General features: G+C 36.6%; 1 protein-coding gene across 12 annotated transcripts in view; it reads right to left on the bottom strand.

The window, feature by feature from the left end:
* PTPRK (protein tyrosine phosphatase receptor type K) overlaps window positions 1-19041 on the bottom strand; it is a 557535-nt gene that overhangs the window by 43381 nt on the left and 495113 nt on the right. The window lies entirely within an intron of this gene.

Below are 19041 nucleotides of genomic sequence, written 5' to 3'. Positions count from 1 at the left end.
GACACAAGGGGTTGGGTTAAATAATGCTTTGTCTAACGGGTTGAAGAAGTGTCAGTTTATGATTTAATATATAAGATTTGAAAGGAATACGTGGTTTGCAAGAAAAGAAAAACAAATACATCAAGGAATATTTCATATTCTCTTTAAAAATAAAACCCAGATAATAAACTTGGGAAACAGAACTTTGAAAAGATAAAGTTGTTTTATTATTCTTATTTAAAAATTCTTTGTATCCTCTAACTTTCCCTCTTTCTCAAAGCCCATATACACACAGTAAAAAGTATACACCTGGGGCTCCTGGGTGGCTCAGTCGGTTGAGAGTCTGACTCTTGATTTTGGCTCAGGTCATGGTCTCACACAGTTCATGATATCAAGCCCCATGTTGGGCTCTGCACTGACAGTGCGGAGCCTGCTTGGGATTCTCTCTGTCTCCCTCTCTCTGCCCCTCCCCTGCTCACATGGGCTCTCTTTCCATCTCTCTCAAAAATAAAAATAAGCACTGAAAAAGGTATATACACCTTAGTCAACTTACAAGCTCCATTAACCCTCTGAAGATATTTTCACCTTATTAACCTCGAAAACTTACATTTTGCAGATAGTAAATCTGAGGCTTAGAGAGACAAGGATAGATTATAAATGGGATAAGCACAGTGACAAAATCTAACACATTTATCTTCTAAAACATCATTTCTCAATGTTTCCAGATCCAGGGCCCCTCCTGCTAAGAATCTGTGTGTCAGGAGTATGGCTGACTTGTAGGATTAGGCACATTTGGGAAATTGCCTTAAAGCATCCACCACAGTATGAGGAGACCGTGGCTGAATGAACAAATGAACCCCTAAATCTAACCTCATATATATTTTTTAAATATTTATTTAGTTTTGAGAGAGAGAGAAAGACAGAGTGTGAGCAGGGGAGGGGCAGTGAGAGAGGGAGAGAGAATCCGAAGCAGGCTCCAGGCTCCGAGCCGTCAGCAAAGATCCCCACACGAGGCTCGAACTCACAGACCAAACTCATAAACCGCTAGATCATGACCTGAGCCGAAGCCGGACGCTCAACCAACTGAGCCACCCAGGCACCCCTAACCTCATATCTTTCCAATGGATAATTTACAAATTCCTTTTTAAACATTAGGTATATGTCTATATTTCAATTCTTCCTTCTTTAGCGTTTCTGTGCTGGCTTCTGCACCCCTCCCTGCGCTTTTGCTCCGGGTTCTGCATCTAAATATCTGCTCCAGATTCTCAACCAGCCACCCCCAAAGTTCCTCCCCAAAAGAGACAGATAAAAGGCTGCTAATTGTTAATTCTTCCAAGTAGGAAATTAAAGAGAACTAACATATCTGATATCAATGTCATTTCATAAAATGGTAAGTTAAAGTAAAACCAGTAGAAAACATAGTTTGAAGAAAAGTGTTAGAGAAAGTTAACTTTGTAAAACAATTCCCTATAACTGTCTTAATTTATCTTATTTCAATTGGGTACGATAAAACTTCCCTATAGACCAGTATTTGATAACTCTTATTCTCAAATAGGAAAGGCAAGCCTTCAGGTTGTTTCTTCTGGAAAGCAAGGGAGTTTTCCTTTTTGACTTGACACTTTCATGTATCCAGGCTTCAGGAAATTTCCAATCTCATTAATTATGTATAGAAGCAGTTCAATGCTTACCACATTTCAAACTACACATTATAGTTCAAGTCATCAAAGTACATATTAAATATACTGGATACCTCTTCTTTCCCGAGAACAATTTTAGAGGTACGTACATAGCAGTGTATATGAAATCAGGTGGCATATATTTCAAAGTTGGATATAAAGCTAAAGAGAACATATCCTGTTTGTAATTCTCAATGGCATTGAAAAGTTCCTGCTTCAAACAGACAGCATGTTTGATGTAGAAATCCCTAGAAAAGACTTTAGTGCATGCAACAAATCATCATTATTCAGTAATCAATGCTTACTCTTAATAGGTTCTAGGTTACACTTGGCTTTCAGAGGGTAACGATAATGATTGCTTTGTGATCTGACCGATCTCACAGAATTAAATGTTTTTGAAACCCTTGAAAGATCGGTTCCTGTTCCATGAGTTAAATATATATTTAATACACTATTTTAATTTGACAAAACACATATTATTATGGGATACTTTTCTATAGATATCATGCCGTAAGTAGTATATATTTCATAAAAATCTTCAGAACTGCTAAGCCCGCCAGACAACCTTCAGAAGATACACACACAGGTGCAAATATAAACTATGATCATGCAGTATGAACAGTCAGCCTTAACACTAGCTGGGTTTAGTAATTAAATAATAAAAATGACATAAAAGTGAGTGGTAAATAATTTCAAATTCAGAGACTGAAGAGTTTTTTAAGAGTCTTATTAAATAATGTAGATTTGCTGATGAATTAACCTAAACATATTTCCAGAAACAAAAAGCCAAATCTAAAAGTACATTTCTGACCAAAGATGCTGCTAACTTTGCAAGTGTATTCAGGGTGCAAAGTAGTGAAACTTTTATAACTTATTATGTAAAACAGTGTTACTACTTTAAAGTCATAGTCTACAGACATGTCTTTGTTAAATACTGGACTCCAATTAATTTTTCCCAAGCAGTTATAAAAAACCCCACCAAGTTCATTCATTTAGATGAAGCAAGGGTGCTTGTCTGTCATGATTACAACTCTTGTGCAGACTTGTTCATCAATGCTTCAACATCATTATTAAACCTGAGTATAGAAGGCTAATCAAATTCTCCAGGAACATATGATTTGGTGGCTATTTTCCCTTGACTGTGAATCCTCCCTAAAGTCTTTAGCTGTGACATTTATTATTATTATTACTACTAACAATATTTTTTATTAAATGTCTGCATAAATTTATTACTTTAGATACGTTAATCACACATAGTTTTCTAAGTTCTTGGCCTTAGAACCAAGGAACATAAATATCCTATTTAAAATCATTCAAGCTTAGAAGATTCATTAATGGAAACACAGCAGTAACCCCAAAGTGAGCATTTTCTATTTTCTTCAAAGAGAGCAAAAAGCTATTAGAGTGACTACACCCCTGAGCCCTGTTTATAATTTATGCACATACACAAAGGCAATATGGAACACCTTTTTCAGAAATGCTTTCCTTTGCCATAAATCTTTTCCTTTTTTTATCTGTCAAAAAATATTCGAAGAGTTCCCATTGTTCTGAAGCCAAAGGCAGCATAATTCTTTGGTGAGAAAAAAATGAAGGCAGTATTTCATTTTTATTGAGCAAATTTATGAGTTGAATTTTTTTGATTTTGCAACATAGTTAAGGTCACTTTATAAACGGTGTCCTTCCTCCCACTACTTAAAAATAATTTACCTAAAAAGTTTAGGTAAAAGATACAGATTAAAAAATATACAAACACCGCCAAAATACACAAATTTACTTAAATTTAAAAGCTGTGATCATGTAAAAACACTCTTCCATTTATTTTCAAGATGGATACTAGAGGTAGAAGCCTCTGAGTACAATATAGCAGGTGATCTTGTAGCAGCATTAGAGATAACATCATCCCATAAATTACCGCCAATTCTCCAGGTATTTCACTAGTGCTCTCTTTCCTTCTCAGCTATGTTTCTGAATATTGTTTACACTCACTTCCCAAGCATGAATTTAAATGCTATCATCACGCTTATGTCTCTCAATGCCACCAATCCACCATCACCAATGTTGCTAATGACTTACTAATTGCTGAGTCCAATGTACAATTTTCTCATTGTATGCAATCTCTTGATAGCATCTGACATTGCTTGCTTTCTTTTTTGTGACCCTCCTCTCTTAGGGCTTCCAAATACTTGTTCATCTCGGAGTTTTCGTATTACCCTGCCTTCCTATTTCTAGATCTCCTTTGTGAGCCCCTCCTTGTTTCCCTTAAAAATAGGTGCTGCTTTGAGTTTCTCAGAGAACTGGCCCTCTTGACACTTCTGGCGTGGTGATTTCATCCACTTTTATCCACTTCTATCACTTCAGCTGCCATCATGCTGATTGCTCCATAATGTATCTCTAACCATGGGTCAGGGCTCTGAGCTGAACTCCTGACCCACGCAGCCATCTGATTCCTTCCCTTCAATGCCTTCCCTTCAATGAAGACACCTTAGACACATCCTCTCCATTCGGAACTCCATCTCATGCTTACACCACTTCCTCCTCCAGTGAACCCCCTTTCAGTAACTAGCTCAACTATCCACGCAGGGCTTCAAGACAAACACCGAGGCCAAATTCCTCTTCTCCCTCTCATTTCCAGGATTAATACATAGTGTATAAACCAAATTGGGATACTTCTGAAAGTAAAATAATTGTGACAGGACCAAAGGGAAACACTGGAATTATCCTCGGCAAAAAGATGACTGATTTCTTTCTCATGCAATTAGTTACAAAGTACTTCTACTTCCTAAATATCTCTTGCGTCTACTTTTCCCATCTCTACTGCTACTACCTGAAGTCAGGTCAACATCATATATAACCCGGTTTACACAGTAGTCACCTCTTTTTATCTCTTCCTATTCCACATCAACTCATAGTGTGGCAACATAGTATGTCCGTGACTTCAACTGTATCAACTGTATCATGTCACTCCACTGATGGGAAACTGCCAATGGCTTCCCATTCCTGTTAAGATAGAGCCCATAAAAACAGGGACCATGTTTGTTTTGCATAGCACTGCATTTCCAGCTGGACCTGGAAAGGACTGGTTGAGTAAATACAAGAACGACACTAAGGCTTCCTTCGGTAGATATACTGGCACACAGAAAATCACTTGTCTTCTGAGAAAACATAAGGATAGATTTGATCAGATGCAGATCTTGTTTGGAGGTTGGCACACATTTCTGAACTGTCTCTAGAAACTTCTAGCCCCTATGCTAGCCATTCTTTCACGAAGTTAACTGCTTCTACCATCTGCCACCATTTACCACCAAACCAGAGTGTAGGGAAATTCCAGAGTCATGGAAAGTACAGAAACTTAGTATCAGTAAGGCCCTATTTTAATTCTCAGCTCCTTCTCTTATTTGTTGTGTGACATCAAAATAGCAAGTTAGCATCTCTGAGTTAATATTTCATCTATAAAATAAAAATAACAGTGGCTATATTATATAGCTTTTAGGAATATTAAGTGACATATGATGGGAAAAGTTTCTATAAAATGTGAAAACTGGTACTGAAAGTAGTGGTAGATGCTACCCTCCTAGGTGGAGATGGCCCAGATGTTAGCCCTTTGGGTCCATCACATAAAAGTTAAAAATTATGAATAGGGAAACTGACATTGCTAGAAAACAGTTTTTTAAAAATCTTAGCAGTCTATTGTATAAATATATAATGGTGAGTTTTGTAAAGTCCATGTTATTAATTAAACAGTCTGCCACATTGGACATCTAAGCCTTACGGGCATCTTGAAGCATGCATTATTTAACTCAACGATTCTTTGAAGTCCTGTTTTTTTACCATGTCATAGGATCTTATGCAACTTGTCCACTCTCAGATGGTTGACAATAAAAAACAGGGTCTTAGTGAAAAATGAAAACAGCTATATAGCACATATTTTGTTTAAGTGGTTAACTAAAATATAGTTTATTCTTGTTTAATAAAGATATGGGCGTTACCTGAAAATTTCTGATATGGAAAATAATAGTTCAGAAGTCCATAGAGCCTTTAAACAACTATGAAATAAAGGTACAGATACTTGAAATTAATTTCACACTGCTTAAGGCCTCTTCTTGCAGTCTTAGATTCTCTTATTTTTTTTAATTTTAAAACCACTGTTTAAGTTTTACATAAAATCCTGAAGAAATTATAGAAACACTTTTTTTTAAAAAAAAGCAATAAAAGAAGCATCACATTTTAGGAATGTGCTTAAAGGTTAAAAAACATGTACAATATTTTTTGCCTCACAACAACTTAATGAAGGTCAAATATTTTACATGTGCATTTTTCATTAAGCTTTTCATTCAGTTAAATTTATTCATTTGGGTAAATTGTGTGTTCCCTGACTTCTTAAACACAGTTAGGTGTCTCTGCTACATTACGTCTGAAATCTGCCTTTAATTCTCCATTTCCATTTTCATCTAGCTTTTTCACCTAGCTTTTCTACTTCCCTTACAAGGCCTCAGATTCATCCTTTATACTGACGCAAGAATGAGTTTTCTAAAATGCAGATGTGATTAAATGACTTTTTTCACTGCTTTCCATTGAAGAGGAAAGGCAGAAGTTCTTGGTATGACATACAGAGCCTTTAAAAACTAGACTCTAATCAACCCTTTCCATCTCATCTACTGACAATTCCTTTAGGCTATCACATACCCTAATCATACAAAAACACCAGCCCTTCTCCAAATACTCCGCCATCTCTTTCAGGGTTTGGCAAACTGTGGCCCCGTGGGTTCATCCAGCGGACTGCAACTATTACATGATTGCAAATAGCTTCATATGATAACAGTAAATTATTACGAATTTATATATCTACCAGCAGTGCACATAAACTCCATTTGAATTACATTTTAACACCCTGCATTACCAGACTTTGTGATTTTTGCCAATTTAGTGGTAGAGAATGATATCTAATATGCATTTGATTATTGAAATTATCTTTTGAGATACTTATTTGAAATATTTATACCTATTTCTTCTCTGCTCTGAAATGCTTAGTGCATAATTTTGGCCCCCTTTTTTTTGTATTTGATTTTCATCTTTTTTTTATTGGTTTATGTATTATTATAAATTATTTCATGTATTGATACTAATCCTTTGTCAGTTATTTATTAGAAATATCTTCTATTGGGTGGCTTTCCTTTCACTTTATTTATGATATCCTGATGAATAGTAGTTCTTAATTTCAGTATAGTCAAATATATCAATCATTTATTTGAATTTATATCAACAATCTCTCTCTCTAAACGTTTTAAAACTATGCATTTCATATTTAATCCTGGATCCACCTGAAACTGCTTTCTGAGTGTAATATACACTAGAAAAGTATTTCAAGTCTCCCCGCTAACCCCCACCCCCTCAAATAAATTTCCAGTCATCTGTGGGCAACTTTTGAATTGATCCAATGATCTACAAAACCACTTTTGTGCCATATACAAATTGCACACATGCATGAATTCTGTTTCCGGATTTTCCATTATTTTCTTAGAGGTAATATACTTATTCTGTGCTGATATGACAAAGTTTGAATTACCACAGCTCTGTAATATGTTATAATATATGATGGGCATGTTCCCATGCTTGGTCCTCTTCCTTAGCATCTTGGCTTGCCTTTATATTTTGCTGTAACTTCTACGGATTAAAATTCAGCTGATAAATTATCTTTTCACTTCTGTCAAAGCTGCTATGCAGTCCATCCAAAGAGTTTCTAAAATTTGAAAAATTATGCTTTTTCTTTCTAAAGGTTTCATTTGATTCTTTGCAAATGGGTCTTTGTTTAGTGACTCCTAAGAGTATTTTGCTAATCCTTATGATTTGCACTTTGTTTCTTTGACTATTTTGTACACAGCTCTTTGGTATTCTGAATGTGACAATCCCAATCGCAGTAGTCCTTTGGGGAGGCAGATCTGTTGTTTCTGCTAACTCTCACAGTGAGTTACTCTCAGGAATGCTTGGTGACCTTTGATTGTGAGTTAATTGCTTTATGTTAGTCTATGGGAATCCTGCGGGCCTCAATTCATCATGCTTTCATCTACAAAAGAACTTGCATCACCTTCTGCCAGTAACCATGAGGTACCACAGGACTCAGACCTCCTCTGCACTCCTGAAGAATACCGCCTCTATGTGAGAGTTCCAGGCAGGGTAACCCCCTTGTTACCAGCCTGAGGACCTGTGTTTCAAGGACGATATAGCTTCAGCATCCCTTTCTGGGACTACCAACCTCTCCTTCTACCTATTGCTCACTGTTCTTAATTCTATTCACCCACTTTTTTTTTTGGAGGGGGGTCGGGGGCGGAGGCAGACTATTGAGTCCTTAGAGACCTCTCCTAGGTGCTAGGAGCCTGGCAATGTATCTAAAGAGGTGCCCTACCTAGGTATGATTGTTCTGCTGAGATCCTCAGAGCACCTAATCTGCCAGGCATCCGAAAACGGAAGGCAGATCATGGGATTTTATTTTTATTTTAGCGCTTATTCAAGACCTTAATCCTTAACTACCCTCTCATCTCTAAAAGAACAGTTAATTATTTGCCCATAACCTACATTTAAAATTGTGTTGCAAATATTTTTTTCAATAAATCTGCAATATATACTAGATTAGAAGGTAGTTGAGGGCAGAGGTATACTATCTTTCATCTCTTATGTCCAATGACTTACAGTGGCCAACAGTTTAATGAATGAATAACAAAAATGTTCATCATTTGTCAAAGTGTACTGCCTACATAAAAGCATATATAATGTGGCATAAAAGCATGCTTCAAGTTTTAACATTTTGGAAATAAATACATTCATGCTAAGGTTAAAAGAATTAATTTATGAAATCTATAATCATGCTTTAAAAAAACTGTTCTACATAGCAGTAATTGCTAAGGAACTTTAACATATCTGGAAAACATATTGATAAGGAATACTCTAATCAGGTGGCATTAAATATTTTTGTTATAACAAAGCCACTGATCATGGTTTAAGTTCCAGTTCTGCCACTTACTAGTTAGGGCACCTTAAGTACATTATTTAACCACTGAGTTCCTCTATTTTCTTATGGGAAAAATAGAAATAAGAGATACATCCCTTCTCTTAAGCACATTAAAATGGATAAAATACTTAGGATAATACTTGGTACTTAATAAAGCTTCAGTAAGGGTTAGGATGGATATAATCAAATTCAGATAAAATTCTTTTTCCAAATCTAAATTTCTGTACCATAACTAATATGAGTTCAAATAAACAGCAAATGGAGAGAAGTCTAATTTCTAAAAATACAGAAATACTGATGAGACAATTCAGTATTTATTATGTATTTGTTGAATACCTCAGGGGCACAAAGACTGTATGAGGCTAAAAACCACAAAGATGAACAAATGCTCTTCCTTCAGAGTGTGTATCATCTAGAAGCACAGCCAAGCACTTATACATTGTACTTATTAGCAGAATGTGGCAAGTACTACAAAGAGGCAAAAGCAGGACTCTTGCACAAGGGGATGAAATTGTATCTAGTTTGTTGACATCCTCAAACATTTCTTAGAATCATTCAGCACCACAGTCCAACTCTGATTTTTAGATTAAAAAAACCTGAGAGTAAGTAAATGCCTTTTTCATGGTCATGGTATTAGTTATTGACACATAACAATATAGCCCATGCTTCCTGACTCCCACCTGGCAATTTCGCTTGGGAGAAAAGTGATTAGCCACCTATTTAGGAATATTTTTTAGTACTGTCTTCTCAGAGAGACAGAAAGATGCCAGAGAGGTATCAACCTCAATCACTACCTAACAAAAAGAAACAAGTAAAGTTGGGGAGATAGAAACACAAAGAAATTGATAGTTAGATCAAATCCTTCCTATAAAAACTCAAACACAGATGGATAGATGGAATCTGGGACTGTTCATAGAGGAAGTTATAAGAGTTTTTTTTTTTAAGTTTTTTTTTTACATGACCCATCTCTTTTTCTCTTTAATTTTAATCCAAGTTAGTTAACATATAGTGTAATATATATGTAGTGTAATAATGATTTCAGGAGTAAAATTTAGTGATCCATCACTTACCTACAACACCTAGTGCTCATCCCAAGTGCCCCCTAATGCCCACCCCCCACTTAGCCCATCTCCCCATCCAATATCCCTCCAGCAATCCTCAGTTTGTTCTCTGTATTTAAGAATCTCTTATGGTTTGTCTCCTTCTCTTTTTATCTTATTTTTCTTATTTTATATCTATATCTATATCTATATCTATATCTATCTATCTATATCACATCTATATCACATCTATATCTATCTATATCTATATCTATATCTATATCTATATCTATATCTATATCTATATCTATCTATACCACATCTTTATCCATTTGTCAATTGATGGACTTTTGGGCTCTTTTCATAATGTGGCTATTGCACGACCCATCTTAATTCCGTGAAGAAGGCCTGGGTTTCCTTTCTTTCACTAATAAATAAATTATTTATTGTCCCTGGCATGTTCCCAGCCCCTTTATAGGCTCTGAAGAATCATCACTGAATAAGACAGAGACTATCTCTGCTCTCATGCAGTTTACATCCCTGTGTTCTGAAGCAGATGATACACAAGTATACAAGCACCTGACACTGAGAAGTTCTTTGCCAAAACTTAAAGTAGGGAATGACACAGAGCACACAGTGACCTCTTTAGGTTTGAAGGTGAGGGAAGACCTCTCTGAAGAAAACAGGGAGGTGGAAGGTGTGGTTCTTTTACTGAGATGAGGGCAAGTGTAGCATAGCAATAGCAGACGGTTCAGTGCTTATGTACTAGGTAGTAAAGTGAGGTCAGAGATTATGAAGATGTCTAGTTGACTTAAAAAATGTTTTTTTTAATAAAGCTTTAATAAAGAAGATCAGAGGATAACAATAGAGTAGTAAAAATTAACTTGGGGAAGTAAGAAAATCAGACAAATAATATAATGCCATAACCCTGGCCCACATTCAAACCAAAGGTACAGGAAAGGGACACTGTAAATGATAAGCAACTACATCTTCCATATAGTGACTACTACATGTGGGACATACAGGCAGCAATCCTATTAAGAGTAAAGCAGGTTGAAGTGAGAATTACTGAAAAGTCAAAGGAGTAAGTAAAAATAAATGATGTTGGATTACACATCCACATGTAGTGTTTGTAGCAAAGTAGTCTACAGAACAATAAAATTTGCACCTTAAAGTAAAACGTTTATAAAATGATATGTGGGTATCTGGAAATGTTAGGTGAAAAAATATGACATTCACGATAATGTCAGTGATTTTTTTTTCTCTCCTATAAACTACAGGATCAGGAGAGTCTCTTCTTCAGGGAAAAAAAAAATCTGGAATATTAAAATCCAGTGCATTTAATTAAAAGGCAAATAAATGCACTTGACATTTTTGTTGGCACAGAACTCAGAATGCCAAATCTAGGCCAGTCATCCAAACATGCCATTCAAAGCACAAACAGGGGGAAAAAAAGTACACATTTGAATGTAATATCATTTGAAATATTAGAGAAAAAAAAGGAACCAAATAAAACCTTTAATAGCGCTCAAGTTAGAAGGATGTGGTGTGATCTAAAATAATAAATATGACTTACCTTTTAACCTATTTCTACTTGCCTTATTTGTAAAATGAGGGGTTAAGATTAGCTGCATTTGGGCTGCTTTTAGTTATGAATTCTACTTTCATTTTCAGCAGGTCATTTTCCACCAAGGCTTGGATAATGCATTAATCTGGCATATCTCAGGAGAACACACAACATGGTTTAAATCATATTAATAGAGGTTGCACTGCCATTTTCACAGGTGTTTATTTACTAAATTAAAGACTGCCTTAATATTGTACAGAGGAGCCAGATTAAAAAGTGATTTTATTTGAGTTCCAGCTTTTCCAGGATAATTTCAAGTCTAAATTATTAATAAATGCTTTAGAGTTTGAGATTGGGTTTTTAATCCTAAAATATCTTTTGGCCTTGAGTGAAGAGACAGGAGCCACATTTTCAAATGGCTCTTGATTGTCTCAAACGATCCAAGCATAGGCTACATTTCACAATTTGCACTGTTCAAAATATCTAGCAAACACTGACATCCAGGATACTTTAATTTACTACATTTCATCTACTTTTAGATAATGAACCTTTCTTTTTTAACAGCCAGTGCCCTCCCATCATCCAAATAGGACCCTTTTGATAAGAAATTTCAATCTGTTCAGTGAAGCCTTCCCTACTCCTTCAGTCTCACTTTTCTCTTCTTATATTCCTATGCACTTATCGGTCCTATTTCTGATCTGCGCTTTAATCACGGCCTGAAAAAGGTAGGCTGGAGTTTTATGAGCAGCAAGGGTTTTTGAGGTCACCATTCACTGATTATATGGACTTGGGGAAGCTCCACTACATCTCTGAATCTCAGTTTCTTTATCTATAAAATGGGCATAGCATTCTTCTCTACCTATTCTAAGTGTTAAATGAGATAATCGTAAAGAAAGCTCTTAAAGATTTTCTTCCTGTATTTTCCTCATCTGTCTTCTTGGTGAGCATACTCTAGCACCTGCACTCTCCAGTAAAGAGTGAGGATTCAGGACATAGGTCACCTCCAAATTCCTCACTTTTGTTAGCGATTTGCAGATTAACAATCTGCATGCTGCTGTTTGGGAAATAGTTTTACAGTGTAAATGGAAATAGGCTACTTAACTTTTTGCCCACCATTCCATAAGCTAAGTAGGTGGTATAAATTCATTCTCGTTGCCTATCGGTGGGGCTTTCAGCTCCCCCGTACTCTTCACAATATGCTTCCCTCTTCTATCTCCGCTTCATATTTTACTGCAACCAATTTTTAAATTGACTTTTTGCCATTCCAAATTTTGGCCCCTTTACTTCTCTTCCCTTAAAATCTAATTTTCAGCAGTCTTAAAATAAGTGGCTTCATTTTTCTTTGACCTTTGGTGTATTTACTTTTTCAATTACCTCTGAACTCACTGAATGCGTTGTTCACTTACTTCTTCCACTTACTGCGCTGAATGCCTTAAAGCTGGTTTCTAAGCGCCTCACTCCAAATGAGTCCTGCTATTGTCAAGGACTTCCGCTGATGGAGAGAGAGAAGGACTTGTATATATTCTGAAGAGATCTCTGAGGATCTGAGACACTGCCCCCCAGTATCACCGGATCACACAGCTTGCCTACCAGTCCTCAGTATCCCCTGGAAAACCTACCTTTCTTGTATGATGTTGATCAACCCTTAACCATTAACTTCTGTGTGAACTTGCTCTTTCTCTTGGACTTCACTGAACCCTTAAATTTTATGAGCATATTTCTTTTCTAAACCCTCCCCCTCACCCAATAGGTTTTTAAATTTGTGAAATATAGAAAAGTCAAGCCTTTTCAAAGACAAATGTGCTCTTTTACAAAGTTGACACATACTTGGTAGAGCTGAATCTTGCCTAATCTTTACTTGTTATCACTGCATCAACTAACACGCTCTGACACAGAGATTAATCACTTATAAAATCCCATCCTCTATACATTTTTCTGCTTTAAAAATACGGAACTTCTCCTTTCTGTAGTGAACAGAGTAGTGGGATCTGCAGAAACAAGGAAAAAGAGGAGGCAACGCAAAGCCTGAGATCTGGAAAATCAAGTATAATTTATGAAAAAGATCTGTAAAGCTATTCAACAAATTATTGTTATTATATAATAATTTACTAATAATAATGTCACATGTGCATATCACCAATGACTCCAGAATTCTCAGCTTAACACTGATTTCCAACTACCTTGACAAAACCAGCTGAAGTTACAAACGAAGGATCAGGTGAAATTATAGGCTCTATTGTACCTTGTTTTAAAAGTGTTTGTTTATTTAAATTCCTGTTAGTTAACATACAGTGTAATATTAGTTTCAGGTGTACAATATAGTGATTCAGCACTTCCATACATCATCTGGTGCTCATCACAAGTGCCCTCCTTAATCCCCATCACTTATTCCACCCATCCCCTCACCCACCTCCCCTCTAGAATCTACTTTCTTATTAGTTTCTGCAACACAATAATTCCTTCAATTTTGCAAGGATAAAGATTAGTCTTTCTTCCAATTCTTTCACTTCCTTCTCTTAACTTTTTTCCTTTCATTTCCTCTAGGTTATGTTCACAGTGTTTGCTCCATCTCCTTTCGGTATCATATTAGATCGGCAAGATGTCTCCAAACAATCTACTCGTGTCTGCAGAAAACAGGGCAGTAGCGAGGAGGGTACTTCACATAGGCTCTCCACTTTTTCATCTTCACATCCATGTTGCATCTATGGTTTCAGGCAACATTTATGGGGGTGGGGGGAATGAACTCTCAAAATTCCACCCACGACTCTTTCATCACAAGTGGACCCAGAGTCAAAGAATTTCAATCCAAACTGGCACATGAAGGCTGGCCCTGGTCCTCTCTGGTAGCAAAATGAATGGGTCATTGACAAAGGGTGTGAGTTCTCCTGTGAACAGACGGGTCTCAGGTGGTGCGAACAGAGCCCACTGTTAGTTTGCTCAATTGTGGACATGTTTAACTACTAATGGGCAGTGGAATGAGTAGGTTTTATTAAATGGTGATGCCAAACCCAGGCTGATCAGAGATTTTTCTATACTGGGTTTCAATTCTATGGGATTACAAGAAAAATGTCTTTATCTTTGTAAAGTATCCTTATATCACAGGGGCATTTAGTAAAGGGAGCCAACCACAACACAACTCTCCCTGGAAAGGAAACTGCACTGGAATTAGGTTCCTCTAGTCACGATATTCTAACATACCTCAATTTTCCTCCTTAACCCCTCTATCTGACCCCACAGACCTGAAGAAATGGAACATCTGGACAATGACTGAGGACTCCAGTTTGTAACATGCAAAGTATAACACATTCTTTTGAGGGGTCGTTTGATGGTTTCTGGAAGGAGTGAGAGTCTGAAAACTCTCAGGTAGCTTTAAGAAAGAAGGAATGGGGAAGGAAGGAGGAAGTAATATCCTTAAAGAAAACCTCTTTTCTTCAGGTCTAAGAATAGAAGGATACTTCTTACTAGTGGTAAAGGAACTATGATATACTTAAGTCAGTTAAAATTCCCTAACATTTATACCTTCTTCATATACTTCTACAGTCTTCCTTCAGGACAGAACCTTGGATAACTATGTTGTTGTTTGAACCATTTGGTCTGGTGGAACAAAGTGGAGTGGACATGAGAGGATGGGCCTGATATACTTCATTTTCAGCCATTTGTCTCTCAATGTGGATCAGCAAATCTTATGAATCTTATGAATCCTCTTATTTCTCAGAAACAATCCATAAGGAAAAAGATAAGATAAATGGTTCCCTACTATACGCTGGCAATACAATACATATATAAGTTTAGTATCGAGTTTTATAAAGTGTGCAAAACTAAAACTACATTTTAACTAATCTCTGAAAACCACTGGAATTAACCAGAGAATATACAGGGAATTATAGGCAGCCCATCACAGGAAGAACAAACATTTTTGGCTGCTCTGCATAGCTAAGTGAAGGTAACTACTCTTGGACAGGAACAACAGGGTGTCCAGCTATATCAGGGCCTCAATTTAGATCTAGGAAGAAGGTGGAGAGCTTTTGTTTGAGATCAGTGGTCAACACTCTTGAGAATTTGTGGGACCTAAACATGGAAGTGGAAACCAGTACCTCTCTTTAGAGATTCCTGGACAGCCTCAGTTCTATAGTCCTTCCCTGCAAGTACTGACTTCTGACCTTGAACTCACACTTTCCTAAAGTCAAATTCTATCCATCAAACCTCTCTAGAAGCTAGATTCCTGGTCTTAGCCCCAGTAAACTTTCTCTGTTCTCCTTCAGCGGTAGGCCTCATGTTGTCAACTTTCTCTTCCTACCTGTGGTGGTTAATGTTGTGTCAGCTATGACTGGGCCACAGGTGCCTCAAAATCTGCTTAAACATTATTTTGGGTGTCTCTGTGAAGTTGTTTCCTTAGGAGATTAACATCTGAATTGGTAGACTAAAGAAGATGGTCTTCCCCATGTAGGTGGGCTTCCTCCCATGCACTGAGGGTCTGATTAGAACAAAAACACGGAGGGGCAACTGGCTCTCTGTGCCTGCTGAGCTGAGAGATAAAGGTCTTCTGCTGTCCTTAGACTGAGCATCACTTCTCCTGGTTCACAGACCTTTGGACTCACACTAGAACTACCACTGGCTTTCCTGAGTTTCCAGCTTACAGACAATAGATGTGGAACTTCTCAGCCTCCATAACCATTTGCACCAATTTGCCCTAATAAATTATGAGAAATGCCTCTTTGGTTTTGTTTCTCTGGAGAACCCTGACTAATATCATATCCTTTATATTAACTTCAACACTGAATTGGCCACCAGCATGTTTATATGTTCTATATTTTGCTATGGTTTCCCATTACAACTCTGCTGGAAAGTATTCTCTTCATGATTATGATAAAAACAAAGAAACAATCACTTTTTACCTAGTCTACTTTAAAATAGAACTATTTGATCTCTTGTTTTTGCAAATAGAGAACATCTCTAGGGCAATCAGGTAATTCACAGATCTCAGTCTCTGTCCACCCATACTTTTCTTTTCAAAATAGGCATTTAACCTACTCCTGAAGTTCAAAGCTACTTAAATATTCCAAGTCCTAGAAGTAATCATTTAAGCACAAGACATTTCAGCCCGTATGAACATACTAAGACAATTCCTTATAAGTGCTGTGTAAACATCTGGAAAAATCTTATCCTATCACATCACCATGTACTTTAGCAACTGAAAGTCTATTCTAAGCACATGACCACAACTACTTGTCTTGTAACAGATGATGTTCTCGATATAAGACTATGTTGCTATGGCATGAGCAAATCATGATCTTATGAATCCTCTTGTTTACCAGAACATTTTTAATGGAAAAAGCAAATATTAATGGTTCTCTATGATGTTTGTAATAAATGCAAATTTAGTATCAAGTATGGAAATTAATTTAATATTTTCTTAGTGTATAAAACCAGAACTACATTCTAGCTAATCTGATAATTCCCAGAATTTACCAGTAGACTCTGCAGCATTATCACTATTATTTTTGCAGTTCATGAACATATACTGATATAATGAATATGAGAGAATAATATGTAAACTGCAATATTTACCTTTTCAAGGTCACATGCAGTGCTAGTTTATTTTGCAGTACAATAAGTGTATCTCTGACATATGTGGAATAGATTCTATAAAGTTACAGGAATTTGCCAGTCCTTTTAAATTGGATTATCTCCAGCTCTTTCCAAATCCCCAGCAAACGGTGAAATAGAGTTTTGCATTCTGCATGTATGAACTTGGCTGACAACAGAGATTTGCATAAGACATTCTTTCCCTATGAGGCCAAGTTTTGTTTTTCTTCATTAGTTTCTATGAATTCACATTCCAAAGTTTCTGATTCAGACAGATTGTTTTCTCCAACTTTTGTTATATCAAAGTAATTTCAGCTGAACCTCAAAGGAGACAAGGCATTCTTATAAATCTTTTGCTAACTTTTCTACCTTATAGAGGAAGAATAAGTAAACTCATTTAAAAGAAGATGAAAATCAATGATTTGTAGATTAGAAAACCCTGGTTCTGTCCTTGCTTAAATAAGATACAATGCGAACTAAACAGCTACACCTCAGAGAAAACGTCATAAAAGAATTTTCTATCTACATATTCGTTTCCAAATTCCACCTAACAAATTTACACCAAATTGGTGGCTTACAACAACATGCGTGTATTCTTTTAGAGTTCTGGGAACTGGAAACCCAAAAGCAGAATCAAGGGCCCAAAATCAAGGTATTGGCAGGGCTCCATTCTCTCCAGAGGATAGGTTCCTTCCTCTGCCTCTCTCTTGCTTATATACATGACTGGATTTATGGCCCATCCAGTTAATCTAGGACAATCTCCCCATGTAAAGATCCTTAACGTGATCACACCTGCAAATGCACTTTCCCTACGAGGTAGTACTTACAGGTTCTGGAGATATATTTGGGTGATACATTTGGGTGGCCTGATATATTTGGGTGGCCCTTACTTTTAAAATCTGTATGCTTTCAACGTGTTTTAATCAGTATTTTTCAATCTACCCACGTTATGTAATCAAGAGAATCCCATAGGAAAGAGAATAAAGTGATGGTAGTGAGAGGCAGGGAACAAGGAAAGACAGGTTATCCTTTGCCACATTTGACAGATCTTGTAGGCAGGTCTACTTCTCTTCATTCCCACAGTTAGTTTTTATTGCTGATGATTTCTCCTCATTCTTCATATACTCACATGCATGGTCCTTATAGAAGGCCCTGTGACGTGCTTCAAAACTTTACTCTTCTATGTATATTGTATACATGCATCAAAATGACCTTTCCTTTAAATCAGGAAAGACAACACAATCCAGTCACAATAGCTGTTGCTCAACAACTGATGGGCAACCTCTGGAAAAGTATGACAATCATTCATGTCCAACCTCATTTTCACCAAGCCCTCACTATAATTACAGGAGTCCAGTACCCCAGCAGCTTTATGTGCTTCCTTATATGCTCATATGCATACGTGGCATATATATCCAGACTTCAATGGGTCTGCTGTCCTGCCCTGCCCCTCTTCTGTAAGTCCAGTCTCTTTTGTTCCTTCAACGTCTACCTCAAATCTATTTTTTTCCATAAAGCTTTCAACCACTTGCCCTGGTAATATGTTATCCCATCACAGATCAGAATCCCATGGTCTTTAAAAAAAACCAGTCTTTATTATTCCTTGTTTTACGCTTAAATGTGTGTATATTGTCTCCACTATACCATAAGCTCCTTAAGGGTAAGAACTGTCTCACTCAGAATTGATGTCCTCTGCCCTGATCCCCACCCTTAACCATCTACCTCTTGCCACAGAGATATCCATACCACCGAGACTGTAACTGTTCAATTAATTAAGCTTGTTCTTTACTTTGGGCAAAATATTTCTGACTATATGACTTTGCTTCCCTAGTGAAATTATGAAGGAGAGAGATTATCTCTTCTAATTCCTGGTAAAAAAAAAAAAAGAGAGTTATGAGACACATAATACATATTTATTTCTTATGGGTTTGAATTTCTGAAGAGGGGCAAGCTTTAAACTTGAAATTGGTATTTTAAACAGCTACCCAGAATGAAAATTACCCTTTCAAAGAGGAGAAATCGCTGTTAAAGTAGTACATTACGGCATATGCTTTCGTCTCTCAAATGACAGCATTTCTTTGGAAAAACAAAACTATTTTAAAGGGTATATTCAAATAATAACAGGGAATTCAAAAAGCATGCCTTATTTTTATTTTAATGTTTCGAAATAAAGGAGATCACAGATAAATA

Source organism: Panthera pardus, unplaced genomic scaffold, assembly GCF_024362965.1.
Source record: "Panthera pardus isolate Hobbes unplaced genomic scaffold, ASM2436296v1 HiC_scaffold_17, whole genome shotgun sequence".
Classification (NCBI taxonomy): Eukaryota; Metazoa; Chordata; class Mammalia; order Carnivora; family Felidae; genus Panthera; species Panthera pardus.
Note: the sequence above shows the minus strand (reverse complement) of the source record. Positions and strands in the feature narration are given on the sequence as shown.